General features: G+C 42.6%; 1 protein-coding gene across 1 annotated transcript in view; it reads left to right on the plus strand.

Annotated features, from left to right (window-relative positions):
- The window catches only part of ppp1r14c (protein phosphatase 1, regulatory (inhibitor) subunit 14C), a 20,968-nt gene that overhangs the window by 5,485 nt on the left and 5,483 nt on the right, over positions 1-10,000 (plus strand). The gene's annotated exons all lie outside the window — the stretch shown is intronic.

Below are 10,000 nucleotides of genomic sequence, written 5' to 3' on the forward strand. Positions count from 1 at the left end.
ACTCTGCCTCTATCTCTAGTTGCTTTGTGTGTATGTATGTGGAAGCATGTGTGTATGCTCTATGTGTGTGTGTGCGAGGGAGAGGGAGAGAGTGATGTCTCGGGTAGTTTGGCTGCAGTGTGTGTTGGTCATGATGGACTCCGCTGTCTGGTTGGCTCTGCTCTGTAAATCAATGAAGGTCATTCACAAGGAAAGCGCTTCTTCAGGCTTTTCCACAGGGACAAAGGGCTATATCGGTCCTTAGAAATACACCCAGTGTGTGTGTGTGTGTGTGAGAGAGAGAGAGAGAGAGAGAGAGAGAGAGATTTGCAAGAGAGCTAATTATTGTTTTTCCTCACATTACGCAAGATATGGCAGGTCCTTTGGTTTGGTTTGGTCATTCATGTTGTATGTGTGTGTGTGTATATGTGTGTCTGTGTGTGGGTGTGTGTGTGTGTGTATGTGTCTCTTGATCCAAACCAAATTCAAAGAACTATTGACTTTCCACCGTGCATTCCCAGAGGAACAACTGGCTTCGCTGTCTCTCTATAAATCTATTTCTCTTTCTCATGTTCTCTCATTCTGTTCATTCATATTACTTCTCCATGCCTCTTCTCTTATGTATGATCATATAGCTGTGGGAAACAGAAGAGAAGATGCTAATTTGTGTGTCTCATTAGGGGAATATTATTATATAATATATATATTTTTTGTCAAACAAAGAACATGATACAGTGGGGAAAATAAGTATTTGAACCCCTGCCGATTTCGCAAGTTTGGTCACTTGCAAAGAAATGTGTGATCTATAATTGTAATAGTAGGTGTATTTTAATAGTGAGAAACAGAATATCAACAAAAAAATCCAGAAAACTGTATTTTATAACATTTATGACTTAATTTGCATTTGAAGCAGAAAATAAGTATTTGAACCCCTAGCAAAACATGACTTAGTACTTGGTGGAATAACCCTTGTTGGCAAGCACAGACGTCAGACTTTTCTTGTAGTTGGTCACCAGGTTTACACACATCTCAGGAGGGATTTTGGTCCACTCCTCTTTGCAGATCCTCTCCAAATCCTTAAGGTTGCGTTTTCAATGGGAGGGAATGAGGGAATGAGGTTCAAGCCCAATATTCCACGTTACATGGCCCCATCCATAGTCCCCTCGATGCAGTGGAGTCGTCCTGTACCCTTGGCAGAGAAACAGCCCCAAAGCATAATGTTTCCACCTCCATGCTTGACGGTGGGGATGGTGTTCTTGGGGTCATATTCAGCATTCTTCCCCCTCCAAACGCGGCAAGTCGAGTTGATGCCAAAGAGCTTGATTTTGGTCTCATCTGACCACATCCTGTCTCCCAATCCTCCTTAGAATCATTCAAGTGTTCATTGGCAAACTTCAGACAGCCCTGTACATGTGCTTCCTTGAGCAGGGGGACCTTGTGAGTGCTGCAGTACTTCAAACCATTACGGCGTAGTGTGTGTAGTTGGTTTTCTTGGTGACTGTGGTCCCAGCTGCCTTGAGATCATTCACAAGGTCCCCCTGTGTAGTTCTGGGGTTATTCTGCACCTTTCGGATGATCACCGATAACGCACGAGGGGATATCTTGCATGGAGCCCCAGACCTAGAGCGATTTACAGTTGTTTGGTGTTGCTTCCATTTACGAATAATCGCACCAATAGTTGTCTGCTTCTCACCAAGCTGCTTGCCGATGGTTTTGTAACCCATTCAAGCCTTGTGCAGGTCTACAATCTTATCTCTGACGTCCTTGGTCAACTCTTTGGTCTTGCCCATGGTGGTGAGGTTGAAGGTGTGAAGTATGATTCTTTGGACAGGTTTTTTTTATACTCGTCACCAGTTGAGATCAGGTGTACCTTGTTAGGCCTAATGAGGACTAATCTGTGTGCTTCTTGGGCACATAACTGGTCATTGGGAGCCAGAATTCTTGCTGTTTGCTTGGGGGTTCAAATACTTATTTTCTACATCAAATACAAATAAAGTCATAAATGTTATAAAATGCAGTTTTCTGGATTTGTTTGTTGATATTCTACTTCTCATTGTTAAAATACACTTACCATTACAATTATAGATCACACATTTCTTTGCAAGTGGCCAAACTTGGCAGGGGTTCAAATACTTATTTTCCCCACTGTATGTGTATGTTAGAGAATTGTTATTGTTCATTGCCTGTGGGTCTCTTCGCCTTTCTATAATCCTTATATGCACACACACACACACACACACACACACACACACACACACACACACACACACACACACACACACACACACACACACACACACACACACACAAAGAACATAGTATTCTGCTTTCATACTAAAGCTCAAACGCTGACCTGTCTGTTCTGAGGGAGGCTAGGGAGAGGTTGGAGAGAGGGGGAAAGAGAGAGGGAGAGGTTGGAAAGAGGGGGAAAGAGAGAGAGTGAGAGGAGAAAGACAGTGAAAGAGACAGAGAGAGGAAGAGAGAGAAAGAGTGTAGAAGGGAAGAGAGAGAGAGAGGAGAAAGAGAGTGAGTGAGAGGGAGCGAGAGGTTGGAGAGAGAGGGAAACAGAGTGAGTGAGAGGGAGAGGTTGGAGAGAGAGAGAGAGACTGAGTAGGAGGGAGAGAGGAAGAGGGGAGAGACTGTAGAGAGAAAGAGAGAGGGGGGAGAGAGAGAGACGCGGAGAAGAGACGAGGAGAAAGCAGATGACTTTGCAGAAAGACTATAATACGGTGTTTTCATGAGAACTCTCTTTCTCTCGCCCCATTGCTCCCTCTTTTAAATTCTTACTTGTGACTTTCTTCAGAACAGAATGATCGACTTAAGAAATATCTCTTGTTTACACAGAAATCAACACTCATATGCACACATAGACATTTTCATCCATACAGTCACAAAAATAGCATATGTGTGTGAGAGAAAAGGAGAAAAAAGAAAGACAGAAAGACAAGGAGAAAGGAAGAGGCTGTAAATTGGAGACATGTAAAATGTGATTAGCATGTTGATGGTTGAGCTGTGCATCTTTGATGGATTGGTTTAACCTGGACAGCCTGTTTCAGTGCTTTGTGTGGTCAGTGTCACCACACACACACACACACACACACATACACACATACACACACACACACACACACACACACACAGATGGATTGCCTGAGGTGTTTGGAGAAGATGGACTTGATGGAGATAGAGGTGCTCGATTGGACGGTTTGTTTAGCAAGCAAATCAGATTTGTTTAAGGACACTGTGGGGGAGGGGTGATCTGGGTTGTCAAGAGGTGTACTCTCACAATAGAGGCAGAATTGAAAGCAGAACAAATTTTCTGCACATGTGTGTCTGTGTGTGTGTGTGTGTGCAACTTATTTTAGCATTTAAGATTTGCCGTGTGTGCAATTTGTTTCTATTTTTTATTTCAATTAAACACAACTGTTTAGATATATGAATTCTGTGTTAACCTTTTTGATATTACTATTGAATACTGAAACTTAAACATTTACTGATGAAATATTTATGATTATATTGTATCGTATCTTATCGTATCGTATCGTATCTTATTGCATCGTCATTTCGTCTCAGCATATTGAGCCATATCGTCCAGCCCTAGTGACCATCCTTGAAAACCAAAGTCCATCAGAAGCGCTGTGATTGATTTAGCTACAAAGCCTCTAACACCTATCTCCACTGGTATTGTGTGTGCTTACCCACCTCGTTCCCTCACTTCTGCTACCCGTTCCACATACTTTAGCTTCTTCCTTTCAACGGCTTCCTCAACTGCATCTTTAAAGGAAAACGTAAACTCAATAACCATTCACAATACAACACCCAACACCGTGTCTTGTCTCATAGCAACATGACAACATCATACTGTGGAACTTGACATTGCCTTCCGACATTAGCCAGCAATCTCAGCAATCCCGCGCTTTGCCTCATGTGCCAGTTCAGACAAAAGCAATTCTATTGAACTTGAACTTGAACTTGAAGTAGTTAGTTATGGTTCTCTACCTTACACACACCTCATGGCATGAACTCAACACATTGGGGAAGGGACATTCAGTTGTCATGGTATGACTGAGGATGTGTATGTGTGTGTGTGTGTGAGAGAGAGAGAGAGAGAGGGAAAGAGAGAGAGAGAGAGAGAGAGAGAGAGAGAGAGAGAGAGAGAGAGAGAGAGAGTGCACTGGCCTCACAGAACATGGAGAAGTGTGTGTTAGAGCTGTGTGTGTGTGTGTTAGAGCTGTGTGTGTGCATGCGCCATCTTCACTCTTCTCTCACCCTGTGAAATGCAGTTCCTCTGCCACCCACCCACTCAGTCCTGAGCTCTCTCTTCCGTCATTCCTCTCTCTCTCTCTCTCTCTCTCTCTCTTCCGTCATTCCTCTCTCTCTCTCTCTCTTCCTTCCTTCCTCCCTCTCTCTCTCTCTCTCTCTCCCTCTCATCCCTTATCAGCTCTACAGACCGGCACTAATCACTCTGACCCACTTCTCTCTCTCTCTCCCTCTTTTTCTCTCTCTTTATCTCGCCCCATTGCTCCCTCTTTTAAATTCTTCCTTGTGACTTTCTTACTCACCCTCTTCTCTCTCCTCACCATCTTTCTCACCTCTTTTCTTTAATCGTCTTCATATCACTCTCTACCATCATGCTCCATTTCCAATTGCTTCTCTCGTGCTCTCCCACTCTCTCTCTCTCTCTATCTGTCTCTCTCTCTATTTATGTCCGTGATTGTGGTTGATGGCTTATGCTTTCATTAAACCAGCTCCCATTAGACACAGAGAGAAATGAAAGTGTGTAATTGCTCATGCCGTGTGGTGTGTGTGTATGCGTGTGGTGTGTGTGTTTATGCATGTATATAAATTACCCTGTGCTTCTGTGTTCTACTCATTGAGGAGAATGCTGGAAAGGGATAACAAAACCCTAAAGGGATAACAAAAAGGAAGTTTACCCTTATTCAGCACCAGAAACACACACACACACACACACACACACACACACACACACACACACACACACACACACACACACACACACACACACACACACATACACACACACACACAAACACACACACACACATTTGGTGAATCTTGTTATTTTCATTTGCTTGGTCTAGTCTGTGTGTGTGTGTATGTGTGTGTTTTCTGTGGAAAACTGTGGTATTCTCACCAGTGTGTTACAAAGATCTGTCCCAATTAGCTGATTATGTTATTACATACTCTCTCAGACCTACACACGTACACTCACATATACAATCCGTGACAATGCCAGATAAGAAATAATCCGTAACGAATTCCCATTCCCACTTAGCCGTCAATCACAGCAAAGTTCTGTAAATCTTTATTTCCACATGAAGCACCATGTTGCGGACTAGTGAGCGCCTCCACGAGATGAAAGACAGTCAGTACTGCCAGCAAAGGTTTCTAGTATAGTGACCGAAATAGAACAGTAATTCATGGCACAGTCATAGTTAAGGCTTCAGTTAACCTAGCTATCTTAACTCTTTAACGCTTTATCTTAACAGTTGCTAGTGTGTTAATATGAACTAATGAGCTGTTAAGGAACAACATAATAAACGTATGTATCTGGGGGCCAAGCAGTGAAGCTGCACAGGCACCCTGAGGGGTTTCTACCTTCTCCTATTACAATTGTATGAGTTAAATCGAAGAGACTGTAACGTCAGCTAGATAACTAGCTATCATGTCATGCAAATGGGACTCTCCCATTTAAACCGTTTAAGGTTACTTAGCTAGCATAGCAACTAGGCAACCATAGCAACCAGGCAGCTTCAAACATGGTTTAATTCCTCAAAATCATCTCACAAATAAAGGACAGTGTTGGGGTCAAAGTGGGGTCAAACACTTTTGGATGATGTTAAATTAAACAATCCTGAGAGAAATAATGGGACATCAATGGGGCAAGGGCTTACACTGATAATAACGTAATGAAGAAGTCCCTCCCTCAGCGTCAAAACAAGATAACTATTCACTATGATATAACAGATGCGCTATCAAATAACCTTAACAGATAATACAAAATGGAGAATCGTTGGAGCTGGTCAGCACACGAAATTAGGGCTCTGCTTAATATTTGTGCTAATAAAAACATGCAATGTTAGCTTGATCAAGTGGAGGAGAACAACTAACACGTTTGTTATACTTTTGATAGGACTAGGACTTAGTTGATGGGCATGAATGCTAAGACATTTCAAGTTGCACAACTACCAAGGGTGCGCATCACTTATAACCAAAGTTCCGCCTAACAAACATGACGCAGGCAGGCTGCATTTCATTAGACATGAATCAAATCTCAATATATTTCAATATATCATTGGCTCCAGTGAACCAAATATGTATGGATGTTTGATTGCCATCCAATTTGGATTGGATGGTTATTAAAGCTAATTTATTGCAAGGAACAATTAGCATGTTATGTTAATGGTGTGCTTTAAACACAGGCTAATGTTAACTTCACTTATGTAAACAATTGAGACTGGCTTGCTATCTAACTGTGAACTATGCTTATAGCTGGCTTATATTAGAGCCACATCTTCAGGTTACCTGTGATATGGATCGCTAAATAAACTTCTATTCCAGTATATGACTGTTTTAAGCAATAGAGGAGAATAGAAGTTACCGTAATTAAGCAATAAGGTACGAGAGGCAGTACTGTATCGTCAATAATGTACTGTTCAAGGGTGTTGTTAGGCCCGACGCAAATCGGAGGGCCGGCAAACCCTTGCACAGTACATTATTGACGATACAGTACTGCCTCAAGTACCTTATTGCTTTTATAATACGGCTGCCAGCAACATTATAAATAGTAACTAAATAGTAAGCACAAAATAGTTGTAATAGCCACCAAACGTTGTGTATCGCATTTCAGTAGCCTAGACTCTATAGAAAATAGTCCCCGAATGTGTGGCTGTTGCTATGCAACAGACAAACAGCATTGGGAACATCACGTTTGTTAGCCTATACTCTTCTGAGCAAGCTAAAGTGGTAATAGCTAGCGACCTGTTTACGGTCACAACCCACAGAAAGTTAAAACTGCCCGGCATATGTTGTGCTGATGGATGCGACAACAGTCGCCAGAGAAAACCTAGATATACAATTGATACAATCGTGAATAATTGCTGTGTCTTATTAGAGCTAAACTCTCCTGAGCAAGCTAGAGTGCTAATAACTAGCGAGCTGTTTAGCCCTTTGGGATTTGGCTACAACTCGTTAGCCCATATTGGCACTCTTGCTTGCTCAGGAACAGTTAGCTTTGATCAGATCCAGGATACATGTCCTGTGATCTCATACATATTGTTTTTGTCTCCAAATGCCATATCTTGGTGTTGTTCACCCATCCTGCAACTGCATATTGAAAGGCATCTCTACTCTTGAAATCTCCGGTTTATGTACAAGATAAATGTAAATGATGGGGGCAGATGCTTTGCAAAAACACAGAGGAATTGCTTATCGCTAACGGCTAGTAGCATGCTAACCTTTGATAGGTGGCAATATACCGCGCAAATCCTCTTAGACGTATTTTTCAGTTACAATAATGGAGTTTTTATATTGTACAGTGTCTATTTCTCGGTAACTTTCTAAAAATCTAAGCAAAAAAAAGTAAAACTTAAAACTTTTAGGTACAAATACGATGATCTACGGAGATTTGGTCCGCCATTTTTTTTCTAACTAAGGTAGTATATTTTGAGTGCGCACTGATATGGAACGCTCAGGTAAATGTAAACAGCTGTACAGTACATTATGGCTCAATACAGTACACCCCGTGACCTCCTTTCAACCAATCAGAATGCTTGATTTCATCTACCCGTATTATAATATTCCATTTCTCAACTTTTGTTTTTCACACAACTTCCACTTCCCGCTTGCTTGTGATGGGCGGGTTTCAGGGCAATACTGCAGGGCTATCGGGCCGATAGGAAAAAGCAAAAGGTTTTTGTTCTCGCAGCTTGAGGCCCCAGGCCATTAGCCCCAGTTAGCCCAAAGATAGCCCTTGCTCACACTGACCCAATAGAGGAAACATGGCTATTGAGGCCAGTGTACTGGCCAGAGGAGACATGACTGATCTCTGCAATGGTACATTCACAGGGAAGGTTGTTTGTGTGTCTTTTCCTCTCTGGTAGGCAAATATGCCCGTCATACAGTTATGACTGTATTTAGTTTGATACATATTCATATGGTGATGCCCACTGATTATCACAGTCTGATTTAGAATCTAATACTTGGCCCAAACTGGTAGCACAGTAGACAACAGCCAAAATAATCTAGAAACAAATGAACAGTGTCTGCTTTAGAGGGGAGGAGCCTACTTAATGTCTGTGTTTGTTTAAATTCACCTCACACACACCAACACACACAATCACAGACAAGCCAGAAGCCACGGTCTCGTTGACCTACTTACCACTGATGAACAGGGATGATAGTGAGTCACCTGCAGTGTGTTTGCGTGTGTGTGTGTGTTTATATGTCTGATCTGATTCACCTTGGCAGGGGGCTTAAAGAGCAAAGTGGCTCAAAGCTGTTTTTGCAGATTGTGTGTGTTCTTCATGTGTGTAAATACATTGTGTGTGTGTCTTTGTATGTGTGTGAGTTTACGTATGGTCCTTCGTATCTCAAACACACACCATTTTCTCACACCATTGCCATTGCTAAATGGAAAGTCCCTCTCATTGACGAGTGAGAAGCACAGTATTTTTAGAAATCACTTCACGCCATACGACTACTGTGTGTGTGTGTGTGTGTGTGTCTGGCTGTCATCACGGATGTTTGCCGGAGAGAAGGATGGCAGCTGGATTAGTGTGAAGTCTGCAGTCGCTTGAAGTGTTTATGGAGTGTTTTCAAGCGGGATTTCACACATTGGTGGCAATGTTCCTCCCATCTCTCTTTCTCGCTGCCTCTCTCTCTCCTTCTATGTCTCTACCCCTTCTCTCTCTTTTCCTCTCTCTCTCCCCTCTCCACTCTCTCTCTCTCTCTCTATCTATTGTCCCCCTCTCTTTCCCTCTATCTCTCTTTATCTATCTTTTCCCTCCCCCTCTCTCTATTCCTCTCTCTCTCTCTCCTTCTCTGAATTCTCCACATGCATCTTACTCCACACCCTTAGAGAGATGACAGAAGGCGAAGAAAAAGGAGTTGGAGTGGGTCTGTCCTCTGGTCACCTTTAGAACTGGGTCAGATAGCCATCACTCTGTCCTACACACGCGCGCGCACGCACACACACACACACACACACACACACACACACACACACACACACACACACACACACACACACACACACACACACACCACACACACACACACACACACACACACACACACACACAGACACACTGGGCCCTGCTTCTGGCATATCTCAGGAAATATCTCCTAGAAATCATAAGCAGTCTTAAGCAAGAACATCAATTCACAACTAGTAAACATTATTCCCCATGAAGATACAAATGTTTCCAGTACAGTAATGTCATCTGGGCCAGATATGAAGGTTTCCCCAGTACATGACCTGCGCTGAGTGAGAGCAGTTGACTGATTAACAAGCATGTCGGGTGGATAGTCAGCAGATGTTTAGATCTGTCTTGCTCCTGTATACACCATCATAAATTCTGTTCTGGGGTCAGTGGATGGTTTCAGTAAGAGAGGTTTGCTTAACGCTGTCAAACTATCTTTTAATGGAGGATTTGGTCTGAATTTAAATGGGTTTTTCTGTTGCATGTAGCTCCTTCAGTCTGGGTGAGTGTGTGTGTGCGTTTGTCTTTGTTTCTCTCCCTGTGTGTGTGTGTATGTGTGTGTGTGTGAGTGTGAGGGGATGGAGCTATGTGTGTATGTGTGTACCTATGTGTGTATATGAGGCAGAGAGAAAATGTGTGTGTTGTGTGCATGTTTCTGTAAGTGTATGTGTCTGTAAGAGTGTGTGTTTGTGAGTGCATGTTTCTGTAAAAGTGTGTGTTTCTGTAAGAGTGTGTGTTTGTAGATGCATGTTTCTGTAAGAGTGTGTGTTTCTGTAAGATTGTGTGTTTTTCTGCTT

The sequence above is a fragment of the Clupea harengus genome, chromosome 15 (assembly GCF_900700415.2).
Source record: "Clupea harengus chromosome 15, Ch_v2.0.2, whole genome shotgun sequence".
Taxonomy (NCBI): domain Eukaryota; kingdom Metazoa; phylum Chordata; class Actinopteri; order Clupeiformes; family Clupeidae; genus Clupea; species Clupea harengus.